The 18064-nt window shown below is 38.6% G+C and overlaps 1 long non-coding RNA gene across 1 annotated transcript in view; it reads right to left on the reverse strand.

Annotated features, from left to right (window-relative positions):
• Positions 1–462: 462 nt before the first annotated feature.
• Positions 463–18064, reverse strand: part of LOC147840462 (uncharacterized) — a 266074-nt gene continuing 248472 nt past the window's right edge. The window contains exons 2-3 of the long non-coding RNA XR_015512324.1: positions 5080–5356; positions 463–4942 (exon numbers count right to left, since the gene is read on the reverse strand). This is a non-coding gene — a long non-coding RNA (uncharacterized LOC147840462). The remainder of the gene's footprint in view (positions 4943–5079; positions 5357–18064) is intronic.

An 18064-nucleotide genomic window follows, 5' to 3' on the forward strand; every position in this document is an offset into this window, starting at 1 on the left:
CTCATTCGTGCACACACACACACACACACTCACATTCTTGCACACACCCTTTTACACATACATACACACACTCACTCACTATCTCTCGCTCGTGCTCGCACGCACGCACACACACACACACTCATGCTCAAACCCTCACTCAAACACAAGGACACACACACACACACACTCAAACACATATAACACACCCTTGTATAAACACACAGACACGCACACACATTCTCTTACACACATTCACATGCATGCAGGGTGTTACACACACTCACACACACGTTCAAACAGTCACTTCAATACTTACACACATGCACACTCTCTTACACACACTCAAACACTCACAGTCTCACACACTTGCACACACACACAGTTTTACACATACACACACTCGCTCACTCAATATCTCTCTCTCTCACTATCTCTCTCTTTGTCTCACACACTCTCACTCTCTCTCTCACACACACACACACACACACTCCTGCTGTTGTCAGTGATCAGGCAGGCGGAGAGTTTGAGTTCCTCTTCTTCCTCTTCTTCTTCTTGTGTGGAGCGTTTGTCCCTGAGCCGTCATGCTCTCTGGCTTTTATTCGTCTCCTTCTTCTCACATTGTGTCTGCTCGCTTTCATGGATTGTTGAGCATCGCCTCTCAATTTTCTCTCAGGGTTGCTCGTTGGAAAAAAGAAATGGGTCACGAAGAAGTTTCTCTCATTTACAGCACGACTCTCACACTCGCTGTCTGGAAGTAAGTTTGGGATTTACTCCACCTCCAGTCCAAAGCAGAAGCCATGAGAAGCACATGGAGGAAGAACACCAGAGCTTATGTTCTGTTACTGTGTAAAACATATGATGGAATAGTTGGCGGTTCATTCCGCTGTGGCGATCACTGTTAAATAAGCGACTACGCTGAAGGAAAATGAATGAATTGAAAACACTTCAATATTTCTCCTTTAAGTTTAATCTACATGATAAATAAAACACTATGGTGGTTTGAAAAACATATGGGTGAGTAAATAATGACAAAGTTGACTTATTTTCTGTGTGTGTTTTTCCCTCTTAAACCTCTTTAAAGATGAACTCTTGTGCGGTTAATGTTAGGGAACGTGATTTAATCATGGTTTTTTTCCTCCAGAGATCTTCACACCCTGATTATTCTCTCTGATATAATTTCTCCACAGACATGCGGAGATCATAACAACATTCACAAATTCTCTTTTCTCTGGCATTTTGTAAATACACTTATGTTGAGATTTACATCAATTATTCGAAGACTGCAGATACAAATTGGCGCTCATATATCTGCATATATGATTGGACTTTTGCTTCATTTGGCTACGTTTTATTTGAAATGCGGTAAAGCAGTCAAATATTATTTTTACAACTTAAAAAAAAACAGTTTCAGCTTTAATGTGGTATGAAAAATAATTTATTTCTGTGATCAAGGCGGAAATTTCTGCATCGCTACTCCAGTGTCACATGATCATTTACTTGAGACTCACTCTGAATGGATCATTTAAACCAGAGAATCCTTTACTGGATACTCACTCTGAACAGATCATTTGGATTGATAAGACTCACTCTGAACGGATCATTTGAATCAGTGAATCATTTACTGAAAACTCACTCTGAAAAAATCACTGGAATTGATGAATCACTTACTGAAAACTCACTCTGAACGAATCACTGGAATTGATGAATCATTTATTGGCGACTCACTCTGAACGAATCACTGGAATTGACAAATAATTAACTGAACACTCACTTTGAACGGATCTTTTGAATTGATGAATCATTTACTGGAGGCTCACTCTGAACGGATCATTTGAATCAGTGAATCAATTACTGAAAACTCACTCTGAACAAATAACTGGAATTGATGAATCATTTACTGAAAACTCACTCTGAACGGATCATTTGATTTAATGATTCATTTACTGGAGAATCACTCTCAACAGATCGTTTGAATCAATTAATCATTTACTGGAGACTCACTTTGAACGGATCATTTGAATTAGTGAAACATTTACAGGAGGCTCACTCTGAATGGATCATTTGAATTAATGAATCATTTATTGGAGACTCACTCTCAACAAATCATTGGAATTGATTAATCATTTACTGAAGGCTCACTCTGAACAGATCATTTGTATTGATAAGTCATTTACAGGAGACTCACTCTGAACGAATCATTGGAATTGATGACTCATTTACTGAAAACTCACTCTGAACGGATAATTTGATTTGATGATTCATTTACTGGAGACTCACTCTCAACAGATCTTTTGAATCAAAAAATCATTTACTGGCGACTCACTTTGAACAAATCATTGGAATTGATGACTCATTTATTGAAGACTTACTCTGAACAGATAATTTGAATTGATGAATCATTTACTGGAGACTCACTCTGAACGAATCATTGGAATTCATTAATCATTTACTGGAGACTCACTTTAAACAGATCAGTTGAATCAGTGACTCATTTACTTGATACTCGCTTTGAACAGATAATTTGAATTGATGAATCATTTAATGGAAACTCACTCTGAATTAATCATCTTAATCAGTGAATCGTTTACTAGATACTCTCTCTAAATGGATCATTTGAACCAGTGAATCATTTATAAGAGACTCACTCTGAACAGATCATCTGAATTGATGAATTATTTACTGAGAGCAGGGGGGATAGGCTGGTCCGGCACAGTGGCTCAGTGGTCACTGGTTCGAGTCCCGGCTGGGTCAATTGGCATTTTTGTGTGGAGTTTGCATGTTTTCTCCATGTTGGCGTGGGAGTGTATGAGTGTTTCCCAGTACTGGGTTGGGGCTGGAAGGGCATCCGCTGTGTAAAACATGCTGGATAATTTAGCAGTTCATTCTAGGGGTGTTTGGTTTCAGTTTTTTTGGAGTCGACTTCGAATCTCGACTCCTAATTTTTGAGTTGGTGGAATGTACTCCAGTTGCATTTTCTCAAAAGAGGATTAAACAGATCTGGTCACATTCACACACTCACACACACACACACACACACACACACACACACACACAACGGTTTGACTGTTGCTCTCCATCTTCATTCAGTGTTTGTTCTGCATCAGATGATGGATGGGTGTGTGTTTCATCCGTCAGCCATGCTTCATCTGAACACACCATCAATAATTCACAAATGCAGCTCTCAACTCGCTGCTTCAAGCTTTCTTTCAGGTGTTTCACTGTCCACTTTATTTTTGGCTGGACAGAAATCTGGACATTCCCTTTCAACACTATAGGTTACAAAAACACTTTGATCCATTTTGGCAATTTACATTGTGTTGCTTTCATTTTATATGATAATGAAAAATTAACCTCCATAGAAATCTGCATAGAACCTGCATAGAAATTGCATCTGTACATGCAATTTGCATTTATTACCATATATCAGATTCCTATGTGGGAAAATATGGTAAAAACATGGCCCACATTATCTTCTAGTTTTTTGGGAGCATTTCAGCTTTCATATTGATCCTTAATGATCTTCACACACACGTCTGCGTGTGTTTGGTCAGTGTGAGTTTCATAGTTTGAGACCAGCTGTGATTTATTCTTGACTGAGTCAGAACGCTCTATTAATAATAAATATTTGACACATTCATTTTCCATCTGACACATTGAATTATAGTCACGGGAAACTCATTTTAGGAGATTTATGACTAATGGAGGAGGCAGAAGGTTATGTAAGATTAATAAATACCCTGCAGTGCATAAACTTATTCTTTTCGCTGTTTTGTTTAAGTGATGGCATCAGGGTATAGCTTATTGATTAGCACTGTCACCTCACAGCAAGAAGGTCGCTGGTTCGAGTCCCAGCTGGGCAAGTTGTCATTTTTGTGTGGAGTTTGCATGTTCTCCCCGTGTTGGCGTGGGTTTTCTCGGGGTGCTCTAGTTTCCCCCACAGTCCAAACACACACTCTAAAAAACACAGGGTTAAATACTACCCAAATTGGGTTGTTTTTAACCCTACTGCTGGATAAATACAGAACACATCAGGGGTTAAATTAACCCAAGTAATAGGGTTATTATTTTCAGCCCCATAAATGGGTTGTTTTTCTACCCAATAATTGGTTATTTTTACTTAAATAATTGGTTAATTTGATCCAAAAAAGCTTGTGAAAGATGACCCAGCAACTGTGTTGTTTTGATTCGGCATCACTGAAGTACAGTGGGGGATGTGCAGCTTTGATTACAGGTGTATAAAAGGTGCAAATAAGAAATGCTTTAATTCAGAAAGATCTGACTAAGGACTGCTATGAGCATAAATCTCATTTTAATCATCTGAAAACACAAGGAATCTGCGTTTATGTTACACTAAATGCCTCAACCCAAGATTTGGGTAGAAAAAATAACCCCAAATTTTTTAGAGTGCATGTGCTATATAGGGGAATTGATTAACTAAATTGGCTGTAGTGTATGAGTGTGTGTGTGTGTGTGTGTGTGTGTGTGTGTGTGTGTGTGTGTGTGTGTGTGTGTGTGTGTGTGTGTGTGTGTGTGTGTGTGTGTGTGTGTGTGTGTGTGTGAATGTGAGAGTGTACTGGGTTACATTTTGAAGCTGCGTGAAATATGCTGGAGTTGGCAGTTCATTCCGCTGTGGCATCCCCTGATAATTAAGAGACTAAGCTAAATGAAAATGAGTGAAACAATATAATATTTCAGTCTCAAAGCTGAAATCTCAGCATCATTTCTCCAATCTGAATGGATCATTTGAATCGATGAATCATTTACTGAAGACTTACTCTGAACAGATCATTTGAATTGATGAATCATTTACTGGAGGCTCACTCTGAACGGATCATTTGAATCAGTGAATCATTTACTGAAAACTCATTCTGAACGAATCACTGGAATTGATGAATCATTTATTGGAGACTCACTCTGAACGAATCATTGGAATTGACAAATCATTTACTGGAAACTCACTCTGAACGGATCATTTGATTTGATGATTCATTTACTGGAGACTCACTCAGAACAGATCATTTCAATTGATAAATCATTTACTGGAGACTCACTCTGAACGAATCATTGGAATTCATTAATCATTTACTTAATACTCACTCTGAACGGATCATTTGAATTAATGAATCATTTACTAGAGACTCACTCTGGACGAATCATTGGAATTGACAAATCATTTACTGAAAACTCACTCTGAACGGATCATTTGATTTGATGATTCATTTACTTGAGACTCACTCAGAACAGATCATTTCAATTGATAAATCATTTACTGGAGACTCACTCTGAACGAATCATTGGAATTCATTTATCATTTACTTAATACTCACTCTAAACGGATCGTTTGAATTAATGAATCATTTACTGAAGACTCACTCTGAACAGATCATTTGTATTGATGAATCACTTACTGGAGCTACTAAATTGGCTGTAGTGTATGAGTGTGTGTGTGTGTGTGTGTGTGTGTGTGTGTGTGTGTGTGTGTGTGTGTGTGTGTGTGTGTGTGTGTGTGTGTGTGTGTGTGTGTGTGAATGTGGGAGTGTACTGGGTTACATTTTGAAGCTGCGTGAAATATGCTGGTTCATTCCACTGTGGCATCCCCTGATATTAAAGAGACTAAGCTGAATGAAAATGAGTGAATCAATATAATATTTCAGTCTCAAAGCTGAAATCTCAGCATCACTTCTCCAGTCTTCAGTGTCACATGATCATCCAGAAAGCATCATAATATGCATCATAAGATGACCAAGAAATGTTCATCATTATTATTTTGAAAACCAAATGTTTTCGTGCTTCACGTTTTTGTCTCGAGGTGTCTTCAAGGTGATTCCGGTTGTGTTTTGCTTTTTAATATTCATGCATTGGAGCTCCTCGATGCTTTCTGTCAGCTACATATATTCTGAAAAGCAAGTTGTCAGCATGGAGAGCTTCATTATATATAATTATCATCTGTCTAATGAAGACGATCTGCTGTCAGGACTTTGGTCTCTTCAGATCTGGGCTGTAATGATCAAATGAACGTCATGTAGACTGAACTGCAGAATCACCTTCATTAAATTCACAGCGTCACAAGCACAAGGACACACACACGTCTGACAAATAATAAGAGTTTATAGGCAATCACTTTGCCTGAACTCAGCTTCGTCGTAACAGCGAGGACGATCTGTGTTCTCGTAAATAATTTCAGTCACGTACGATCAACATATGCTTTTATGATGGTTATCATAGCTCCTCTGGACATCACAACTGACGTTCAGTGCATGCTAAATTAATAAGAGCAATTGTAGGTTATATTTAGTTTAAAATACATACTTTTGGGTTGCTTTAAGGTGAACTTTGCATTACTTAATAAAATTAGTTGAAACCCTATTCATTTATTAAAACAAGTTAAAGCAACATAGAAAAAAAATTTACATACACACATTTCTACTCGGAAAAATTAATCAATAAAATGTTTATTTTTGCTATTTTGTGCTGTATTAAGTTACTGAGCGGCAATAAAAACACTTTAAAACATAGGGAGTTCATTTGATTTTCTAAACTAGTAGTGTTTTGAAATTAATGAATGCATAATAATCATGATAACCGTGATTATTCCTCAGACTATAATCGTACAACCAAAATCTATCTCGTAATCTCGTAGCATCCCTAGTGGTGACACATAAACATTTGTAGCTCCGCCCTCTTTTGAAAAGAGCACAGTCACGGTTATTCACCGTATATGTTAAGGAAACATACCGTTAACCAGGTTACGGATTTGTACTGTTGCATTTTTACAGTTTTTTACAGTTGAAATCACGGCCATTTTTTACAGTGTACTTTACATCTTGTAAAAAGTGGCATAATAGGTGCTCTTTAAAGCGCCATGAAACCCCCTCGTTTCAGCAGGGTGTTTTCACACCTCTACTTTGAAAAAAGTCAGAAAAGTGGGCGTGTCCAGCTTTGTTTAAGGGGGAGTGTCGGAGGAACAAAAGAGGCTTGGTGTGGGAGTGTCTATTTGGGCACGCTGAATTTCAGAGCCAAAAAACACACACACAGCGGACAATGTGACTGTGTTTATTTGCCAAATTATTAAATGGTGGACTTTAACTGCAGTTTGGCTCTTTCATTCAGGGAATTCATTCATGTCCCTCGCGAAAAACGTGATATTTGATTCGAGGAGCTGCTCTAAGCGTGTATTTTCATGCAATGTTTGATACCGCACGGCGAATGAGAGAGAAAACCCTCAGCATTTCCCGGAAACTTAGATGCACTCGGCAGGTAGTGTCAGAAAGCTGCGTGTGTTATTCCGGTCACAAAATCCTACACGAGGTTATAGTTTGGTTGTGGTGCTAACATGTTTACACTCGATGCAATAGTTTTTTCGATACGAATAAAATACGAACTGAATAAACAAAGAGCACTGGTCGCTCACTTACCAAATCTGTAGAGACAGGACAATCACCAGCAACTAGAGCCGCGTCTTTATTAAGAGGAGACTACAAGCGAATCCGGATCTCAGCGTTTGCAGATGAGAACAGCTCTCAGGTAAACAATAATCCTCCTTAGACACGTAACGTTATTGTTGTCGCGCGTCGCGTACATTGTTAATCCACACGTGACTCCAGCTGAGCTCTCACAGAGAGAAAATGAAAACAAAACTTCACTGCAGCAAACAATAAAAGCAACACTTCACGCTTGTTTTGCCAACACAACGTGGCGTCTCTGTCGTCTAAACACTGTGAAAGTAATGAATATTAATGAAGTTGCACAATAGAGCGCGCTGATTTGTTTAAACCAAGCTTTACTTATGCATTAATGCAACACACTGTAAGACGTAATAAGACACACTCTGGCACAGACGTCCAGTCTGCACGCTGGAATACACGCTATTATCTCATGACCGTGACGCAGCTTCAAAAATTTGTTTCAAACCGGAAGTACGAATTTGCCTAAAATAACGCAAAAACAACCGATTTACACTTTTTAGTGAAATATAGGTGTCCTAATAGTGTTTTTAGCAGTGTGGGACACATATACGACTGTCAACAGCTCAAAACATGTGTTTTGGTGTTTCGTGACCCTTTAATGCTTAGTAAATGGTGAGTTAACTATATGGTAATGCTTCAAAAAAGGTTTATACCATGCAGTTGTTATTAAGCCTTATACCGAAAAGCCTTCCACATAGCCCTGTTAAGTAAACACCAAGCTTTTTGGCTTGTGAACCCGGTCACTGTGGTATAATCCAATGATGAAGGCACTAAAAGTGTCTCGTTTGTTGTCTTTGAAGGGAGTGTGAGCGGCGAGGCCTGCGCTGAGCTCATAATTGTTTAATTGAGTCTCCATAATGCCACCTAATTGCAGCACAAGCTCACATCCAGCAGACAAACGGTCAGTCTAATGGCTCTCAATGCTCACAGCCTTGTGCTTTGTGAAAGGTTAAAGCCGCTGATTATACGGCTCGCCAAACGCTTGCATTAAAGCGAACAAAGGCTGAATTCAGGCACAGTGTTTAGTACCTGACGCCGGTTAAAGAGAGAGTAAGAGAATGTACAGTTGTGCATTTTACTTTATTTATTTATTGTATATATATATATATTTTTTCTCTCTCATTGTCTTTGTAATAATCACATTGGTATTTTTGTTTATGTATTCATCCATTTTAATAGTTTTGTAATGCATCTATATTTTAAATATTTAGTCACTGTACTATTTTATTCTGGCGAGGTGTTCTGTGCCTGTACTTGAAGCTGGCTATGTATAAATACATAATCACTCACTGGCCACTTTATTAGGTACACCTTACTAGTACCGGGTACCCCTCTTTGCCTTCAGAACTGCCTTAATCCTTCATGGCACAGATTTAACAAGGTACTGGAAATATTCCTCAGAGATTTTGCTCCATATTGACATGCAGATTTGTCGGATACACATCCATGATGCCAATCTACCGTTCCACCACATCCCAAAGGTGCTCTATTGGATTGATACCTAGGGACTGTTGAGGCCATTTGAGTACAGTGAACTTATCGTTATGTTCAAGAAACTAGTCTGAGATGACTCTCGCTTTATGACGTGTCGTGTTATCCTTCTGGAAGTAGCCATTAGAAGATGGAGACACTGTGCTCATGAAGGGATGGACATGATCAGCAACAATACTCAGGTAGGATGTGGCGTTGACAAGATGCTCAATTGGTAATAATGGGCCCAAAATGTTCCAAGAAAATATCCCCCACACCATGGCGTGGACACCACCCTCTCTATTCTGCTGCCCTATGCGCGTATATAACAGAAGACGCGGGTGGTGAGGGAGGTGTCGTGGACGCCGCCCTCTCTATTCTGTCACCCTATGCACGGATATAACTGAGGACGCGGGTGGTGAGGGATGTGTAGCGGACACCGCCCTTTCTATTCTGCCGCCTACGTCACCTCTATGGATGCGCCAGCCCTCATTGTAGCCTCAGTTTCCTGTTCTTAGGTGACAGGAGTGGCACTCATATTTCTTATTTTCCAGACCATTTTCTGTAAACCCTAGAGATGGTTGTGCGTGAAAATCCCAGTAGATCAGCAGTTTCTGAAATACTCAGAGCAGCCCATCTGGCAGCAACAACCATGCCACGTTCAGTCACTTAAATCCCCTTTCTTCCCCATTCTGATGCTCGCTTGATTGATCTGCAGCAGATCGTCTTGATCATGTCTACATGCCTAAATGCATTGAGTTGCTGCCATCTGATTGGCTGAGCAGAAATTTGCGTTAACAAGCAGTTGGATAGGTGTACCTAATAAAGTGGCCGGTAAGTGTATATATATATATATATATATATATATATATATATATATATATATATATATATATATATATATATATATATATATATATATATATATAATTTACAACAATGAATATGGAACTGGATATGAAATTTATCAATACATAAGCTTCATTTTTTTAAGTTCAAAAAACCAAAAATTACATTTTCATACTAAAGGAGGTTTGTGGTGGTCAGATTCTCTGAAATCCTCCTCATGGAGCTAACATTCGGGCTCTGGATCAGTCAAGAGTACAAACCATTTACAGCCAAAGCTTTTCCAGGGGCTCTTGAGTTCAGGAGAGCAGAAACAGAGACGATGAGCTTTCATTCAGAGATGCTTCTGTTCTCTCCTTCAGTGCTGAAACACAGGAGTCTCATTCACAATCCTTTAAAACACACCTGAACTGGAAGCTGCCACCAATTGTACTTACATATCGTTGCATATTGCTGAGAAAATGTGAATGATGAATGAGAAAATTAAAGGACTTGGTTAGATTTTCTTTTGTACTGTGAACTGATCGGATGTATTTGGGAGATTTTTTAATATACTTTGTTTATTTTATTTTAATTTTAATAGGCATTTATAAAATTAATTAATTAATTAATTTATTTATTTATTTATTTATTTATTTATGTTTTTGCTTGATTTTGTTAAAATTTCAGTTGACTTTAATAACCCAAACATTAGTATTTCCCAACCAAAATAATGAAATAATAATTTTAAATATAACCAATACTTGTTATTATTTGTCATTCAATCCAATGACGCATTAGCCAATCAGAAGCCCTCAAACTCACACAACTCTGATATCTGATCTGATTCTGATTGGCGGATTTTCTTGATTTCATGAAACTTCACAAACACAGAGAATATTGTAAATGTCTGTCAGGTGAAAGCAGTTTATTGCGTTGTTATTATTATTCAGAAATCTCTCTTCCAGCACTATTAATTAGCGCTTCGCCTTGTCAGAGCAGATGGACTATACACATCTGCTGCTGTCGGGATTTAATCTGCCGGATTGTTTGTCTTCCAGGACGCTTGTTCTCACTGAGGCTCATCCAGACGTGCTGAATTACAGGTGGCCTAGAGATGATCTTTGACTGATGTTATTTTGAAGAAATGATGGTGTTGAATGATGTGGCAGATCCGAGACGCAATGCAATGCAAGGCAACGCAACGCAGCCCAATGCAATGCAATGCAATGCAATCCAACCCAATGCAATGCAATGCAATGCAATGCAATATTATCTAATAGAGTGTAATCTAATGCAATGCAATCCCATCCAATCCAATGCAATGCAACGCAATGTAATCTAATGCAATATAATCTAATGCATTGCAATCTTATGCAATGTAATCTAATCTAAAGCTATGAAATGCAATCTAATGCAATATAATCTAATGCAATTTAATTGAATGCAATGTAATCTAATGCAATCCAATCCAATGCAATCCGATCCAATGCAATCCAATCCAATCCAATGCAATGCAATGCAATGCAATGCAATATAATCTAATACAATGTAATCTAATGCAATGCAATCCAATGCAATGCCATACAATCTATGCAATACAATCCAATGCAATGTAAAGGAATGCAATGCAATGCAATCCAATCCAATCCAATCCAATGCAATGGAATGCAATGCAATGCAATGCAATGCAATGCAATTTCAGGGTAATGCAAGGCAATTCAGATTAATTCAACTCAAACTTGCTTTATTAGCATGACAAATGTTGCAAATGCATTGGCAAAGAGAAAAATGTGAAAACAAATGATATCAGAAATTTACCAAACATTTTTATTGTTCTTTATTTAATATTCTAACAATATTTGGCATAAAAGTAAACTCATTTTGACCTCTACAATCTATTTTTATGTATTGCATAAAATATTCCAGTGCAAATAAGCCTAGTCTTGAGGTCAATGGTCAAATATTAGTATTTATTAGTTTAATTTATAGTTGATGTCAGAATTATTAGCCCCCCTTTGAATTTTTTTCTTTTTTAAATATTTCCCAAATGATGTTTAACAGAGCAAGGAAATGTTCATAGTATATCTGATAATGTTTTTTCTTCTGGAGAAAGTTTTATTTCAGCTAGAATAAACGCAGTTTTTAATTTTTTAAAAGCCATTCAAAATGGTCAAAATGTTTAGCCCATTTAAGCTTAAGTTTTTCGATACAGAACAAACCATGATTATAAAATAACTTGCCTAATTACCCTAACCTGCCTAGTTACCCTAATTAACCTAGTTAAGCCTTTAAATGTCACTTTAAGCTGTATAGAAGTGTCTTGTTATTTTGTTTAGTGTATTCTGGGGTGGTCTTGTGTCAGTATAAGCACACTTTAGCCATCAGTTTTCATTACACCACAAAGTAATTCCTATTTGCATAATCCAAATTACACAGAGGATTGTTTAGCCGCACAATTAGCAGGAAAAGTAGTTTCTCCACCGAAACCTCAGACACTTAACCTGTCCTGAATCTGAAGTGTTGCTCTATAAATCACAGCAGACAGAGAGAGAACGCCTAATGAAACAAACCCTTCAGCCTGTAGTAAATACATCCAGTCGTCTGCCATCCTGCCCATCATTTAGCATTCTCACAAAACTGCTGATGCATGATGGGAAGGAGAACAGTCCAGCTCGTGATAAACAATCACAGGCATTTATCCTCTTAAAATAATGAAACGTTCGCTTTTTGTGTGCGTTGGCTTAAAAATGAAGCATGAGGCTCATTATTTAGTAAAAAGCGTCCAATGGAGCAGCTTGTGGAGCACACATACTGATTCTCCAGATTGCGATTGGTGAAAAAGATTGATTTGTGCATTATTCTCTGTTTGACTGCTGGAGTCTGAAATCCCCGCCTGAGGAAAACACTAAGAGAGAGCATTAGTTTAAAGGATGTCTTAGTTTCTCAAAAGTTGATGCAAAATATGTGCATTTTAATAATAATTGTACCATTTTCTATTAACATTCTGGTTAAATATGCTCAAAACAGTATCATTGCTCTTTCTAAAAATTACTTATTAAAAATGAGTCAACACAATTCTTGGGTTTTTTGAGGGGGATAATTTAAAGAGCCCATATTATGGGTAACACATTTGGGTAACACAGCTCTAAGTGAAGTGAAATATCCAGCTAAGGCTTAAATCTGTAAGAGTACAGTGTTTAAAACTGTTGATTCATTTATAAAAGAGTCGACTCATAGTGCTTCAAACGAGTCGCCTTGATACCGAGTCATTAGATGTTTCGCCATGACGTACTAACGAAACCAAGTTATTCATGTGCACGTGCAAACCCGGGAGATTTGAAACCTGCGGCCCCGCCCTCTGACACAGAAACCCACACCCACACACACAAACACACACACACAGACACAAACATGCCGGTCGATTGAAGTCACACCGCAGATGGATATTATTGAGTCTCTACCCAGAGATGAAACCTCAGCATAAGCCCAGCTTTAAGCAGTTGGAAACTACTGGAAACTTCTGGAAACTACATGCTACAAAGAATAATGTATTGAGTTGTGATTTGTTACTTGTAACCGCGTGTACTGCATCAGGTTATATTGCACAAGGACAAGGGCAATATTTGTGTGTGTGTGTGTGTGTGTCTGTGAAAAGAGCAGAATGTGACAAGCTAGGAGATCTCCTCGCCAGTTCTTGGGAGTTTTTGCTCAATAAAATAGTCAGTCGTCTGTATTTTCAAGTCCATCGTCTGTATTTACATTCATCCACTGGCAGCTGAACTCCACGCCTTACACTATCGAGCGTGTATGCACTGTGACGACTTCTATTTTGTTGATTAGCTGCTGGGCATTTCACTCGATCTCTGGCTGAAAACAGTCAGTGTCAACCAATCACAACAGACTGTCATCGGTCCAATCAGCGCAGATTAGCTTCGCACTAAGGAGGGGTTTGGGAACAAAGGAATCACTGTACGATTCATATGGGAGTCGCTGGGATAATTAGGTAAAAATAAATGCAGATTATAAGACCATGAAAGTGTTTTTTGACCTTGCATGCATATCAGCCTGTTGTTGGAGACCCTTACAACCAAGATATGACCCTATTTCATGTATACTATGGGCTCTTTAATTGTTATATATTCACTCCACTTAAACTTGTGAAAACAATTAAGTTAAGATGATTGGTTTGTGTTGGGGCATCATAAAGGAGTTGTATGGCTTTAGTTTCAAGAGTTCACACTTAGATATTGTTTGACAACTGTTATCAGGCATGCTGTCCCGGGAGAGAACCCTGAGCTCTGAGATAGTTGAGCCCAGGGCTCCCGCCAGGTCCATAGAGCATGTGAGGGGAGTACGAGATCAGGTGGTTCTAAAGGAGGAAAGGAGGAGAAAGGGGTGGATGGGGGAGTTTCTTCGGAAAACGAAGATAAGGGAGTAAATCTAGCTAGGCTACTTATTGTGAGTTAGGATAGATCTAATTGATTAACTAATGAATGGAGATGGCTGGCCAGCTGCAGTCAATCATATCACGTGCTCCTCTCGAAATTAGTTTGTAAAACTTCCCTTAGTGTATGAAACTTATTAACTACCAGTGGTGGAAAGAGTACAGAATATTCATACTCCGGTAAAAGTACTATTACTTGGCCAAATATGTAGTGCGAGTAAAAGTATCTGTTGTAAATATTACAAAAAGTAAACCTTTCAAAAGTATTTATGAGTAGTGAGTATCACGCTGTTAAAAGCTGATGCATTTACATTTAATTTGTTGATGTGTGTAAACGTAACATTCTGTAGTGCACTTGCCTAGTGTAACGGAGGCCAGCTAGTCAAGTGCTGTGCAGGTAAACCTCTCTCCTCTGATCTCTAAAGGTGCTCTAGCGACAGATGCTATAGAGGCCATGGTCTTTAGCCTCCTTGGTAGAGCACCCGACTCCCATGCGGAAGGTCGCCGGTCCGATACCAGCTCGGAGCGGGTTGGGAGGCATAGAACCGGTGGGGTTACACTAGCAGGTACTCAATGTCTTAAGATGTTAGTTTTGATTTAGGTCATGATGTCAGGTGACCACAATTCAATGTCTAGCCAGCGTCTCAGAACAACATTATTTTGACGTCCAATAACGACATCAAACGATGTCAATATTTGTTTGATTTTAGGTTGTGTTAGAAACTGACCAAAAATCCAACGTTGAGCCAACATCTTAAACCAACATCATATTGATGTCAAATACTGACATTTATTTGTAAGGTATCCGCTTGTTAAGTGATGACGTGTTGGTGACGTGTGTTATACTGTTTCCGGGTCCAAGCCGACACTCATTTGAATTGAGAAAATATTCATTTATGATCACTTTTTATTCATATCACACATTAAAGTAAATTTTACATAAAGTCATAGTGTACACAACAATCTCTGGGCTTGCTGCATCACAAATACCAAAATTTTAACAATTTATAAAAAACGAATCACTTTCTGGCCATCGGATATTATGCACGGATATATATATATATATATATATATATATATATATATATATATATGTATATATATATATATATATATATATATATATATATATATATATATATATATGTATATGTGTGTATATATATATATATATATATATATATATATATATATATATATATATATATGCGATCGTGTATTAAGAAAATATTGCATTCATTCATTCATTTTCTTGTCGGTGAAGTCCCTTTATTAATCAGGGTCCCCATAGCGGATTGACCGCCAACTTATCCAGCACGTTTTTATGCAGCGGATGCCCTTCCAGCCGCAACCCGACTCTGGAAAACATCCACACACACACTCATTCACACATACACTCATACACTACGGACAATTTAGCCTACCCAATTCACCTGTACCGCATGTGTTTGGACTGTGGGGGAAACCGGAGCACCCGGAGGAAACCCACGCGATCGCAGGGAGAACATGCAAACTCCACACAGAAATGTCAATTATTATCAATGTTATCAATTATTATCAATGTTTTTTCCTTTTTGATGTTACAAGTCACAAAGCTTCACAATTTATTGTTAAAAAACTGTCAACTCAAAAACCCTTTATTTATTATTAAAACATTTATAAGCATATTATTAAGATTAGAGATCACCTTTTGAAAGTGGGGGTATTTAAGCAGGGTGAATTAGAGCTTCTTATTTTGTGGGGAACCCTAAAAACATAAAAATTAGGGTTTCGCTGGTCTGAAAATAGTAACACGTATTGCATCTTATTGCACCGGGTGTATGATAGTGTAACGACCGGGGAGGGAGTGACAGATACAACTGAGGTAAGATCCAATATGCAGGTTTATTCAGCGTCAAGCAAGCAGTGATCATACAGATGCAAACAGGTATATGTGGACAATCCAGAATCGTAATCGTAAATTAGGCAACAGGTCACAAGGCAGGCGGCTAAACAGGAAAACAGGGAATACTAGACTAAGGTCTAACATGGAGAAACAAGACAAGGAAATGCGTTGTAATGTCACACTAGGGTAAACAAGACTCGGCAAACTGGATGAGTTCCTGAGTGGCTTATGTATGGTATGATATCAGTCTATGACAAGGTTCAGGTGGTGAATGTCATCAAGCAGATGAGTGAGCATGGGTGTCTAGGTGAAGTGCATGAATGAAAATGTAGTCCTGGGATATGCGGAAGTGTAGTCCAAGCATAGTGGAAACCAGCAATCTCCGGAGAGCGATCGCTGGTTCTCGTAACAGATAGGGTCCTATGTCTTTTAAAAATAGTTTTTTTTTGTTTGTTTTTTTAATGGTATTGGCGATTCAGTGGCGCAGTAGGTAGTGCTGTTGCCTCACAGCAAGAAGGTCGCTGGTTCGAACCTCGGCTCAGTTGACGTTTCTGTGTGGAGTTTGCATGTTCTCCCTGCCTTCGCGTGGGTTTCCTCCGGGTGCTCCGGTTTCCCCCACAGTCCAAAGACATGCGGTACAGGTGAATTGGGTAGGCTAAATTGTCCGTAGTGTATGAATGTGAATGAGTGTGTGTGTGTGGATGTTTCCCAGTGATGGGTTGCAGCTGGAAGGGCATCCGCTGCGTAAAAACATGCTGGATAAGTTGGCGGTTCATTCCGCTGTGGTGACCCCGGATTAATAAAGGGACTAAGCCAACAATAAAATAAATGAATGAATGAAAACTTGTACTTTCGTTCCTGCTCTCCCCTACTCACTGATGACTGCTGAGAGTAACAAAAAAAATGTATTAATTTAGTGTTAATGCATTTTATTATGTTTACTGAATGCACGTCAACTTCAGCAGTTCCTTTAACTTAAACTTTTCTTAGTAATCAGCACATGAAAGCACTTTCAAACTTCCCAATAACCTTCATTCTAAACTTCCTTTCATGTCAATAAATCAACATTCAGCGTTTCATATCCAAGTTTCTCCTCTGACACGGGTCACTTTCAAACCCGATCAGCTTGCATTAGGCGGAAATGTATTTTCCTAAATTTATGTGTGCAAAAACTCATATCAGCATATCGACAGCCCATAAACCTTCCCTCCGCCAAACTATATTTAACTTGATTACAGTCGGCCTGGCATGTACCGTCCAGATAGGAGTGATCTGAAGGACAGAGATCTCCATCAGGACTGGCTAATAAATCCAAAAGTGAGCACGCTTTCATTCTCAGTAAGCCTCTAATCTGACTTCATGTCGATTCTTCATGCACATAAACCTCACATTCTGCCGCCGCAATCTGCCATCCCGCGGATAAAGAGAAGACCAAATATCATTTCTGGAGGTTTATGAGCTTTTCGAGCGATTCGAGGGCTGTTCTTTTGATTATCCTCTCTCTTTTTCTCTCTGAACTTGCCATACTTATCACAAGAACGAAAGTGATAATGTACATGGTCAAGAGATTTTACTCATTTTTAAATCATTAGTTAGGTTCAGGAATTTAATACACTATTACATATTCATTAGTGAAAGTGGAGTTGATTTTTGATTTGCTGTGAAGTTAATTTTATGGTGAAATAAGAAAATTTATGTAATAACGTCTCCACATATAAATGCCAACTGGCCCAGCCTGGACTCGAACCAGCGACCCTCTTGCTGTGAGTTGATCGTGTTACCCACTGTGCCACCGTGATGCCCCCCTAATTTACATTACAGCCTGATTTACAGTCTATAAATACCATTTTATGCTAAATACTTGCAAAATAGGTGACGCAGTGGCGCATTAGGTAGTGCAAGAAGATCACTGGTTTGAGCCTCAGGTGGGTCAGTTGGCATTTCTGTGTGGAGTTTGCATGTTCTCCCCATGTTGGTGTGGGTTTCCTC

This window comes from Danio rerio, chromosome 16 (assembly GCF_052040795.2).
Source record: "Danio rerio strain M-AB ecotype USA chromosome 16, GRCz13ab, whole genome shotgun sequence".
Taxonomy (NCBI): domain Eukaryota; kingdom Metazoa; phylum Chordata; class Actinopteri; order Cypriniformes; family Danionidae; genus Danio; species Danio rerio.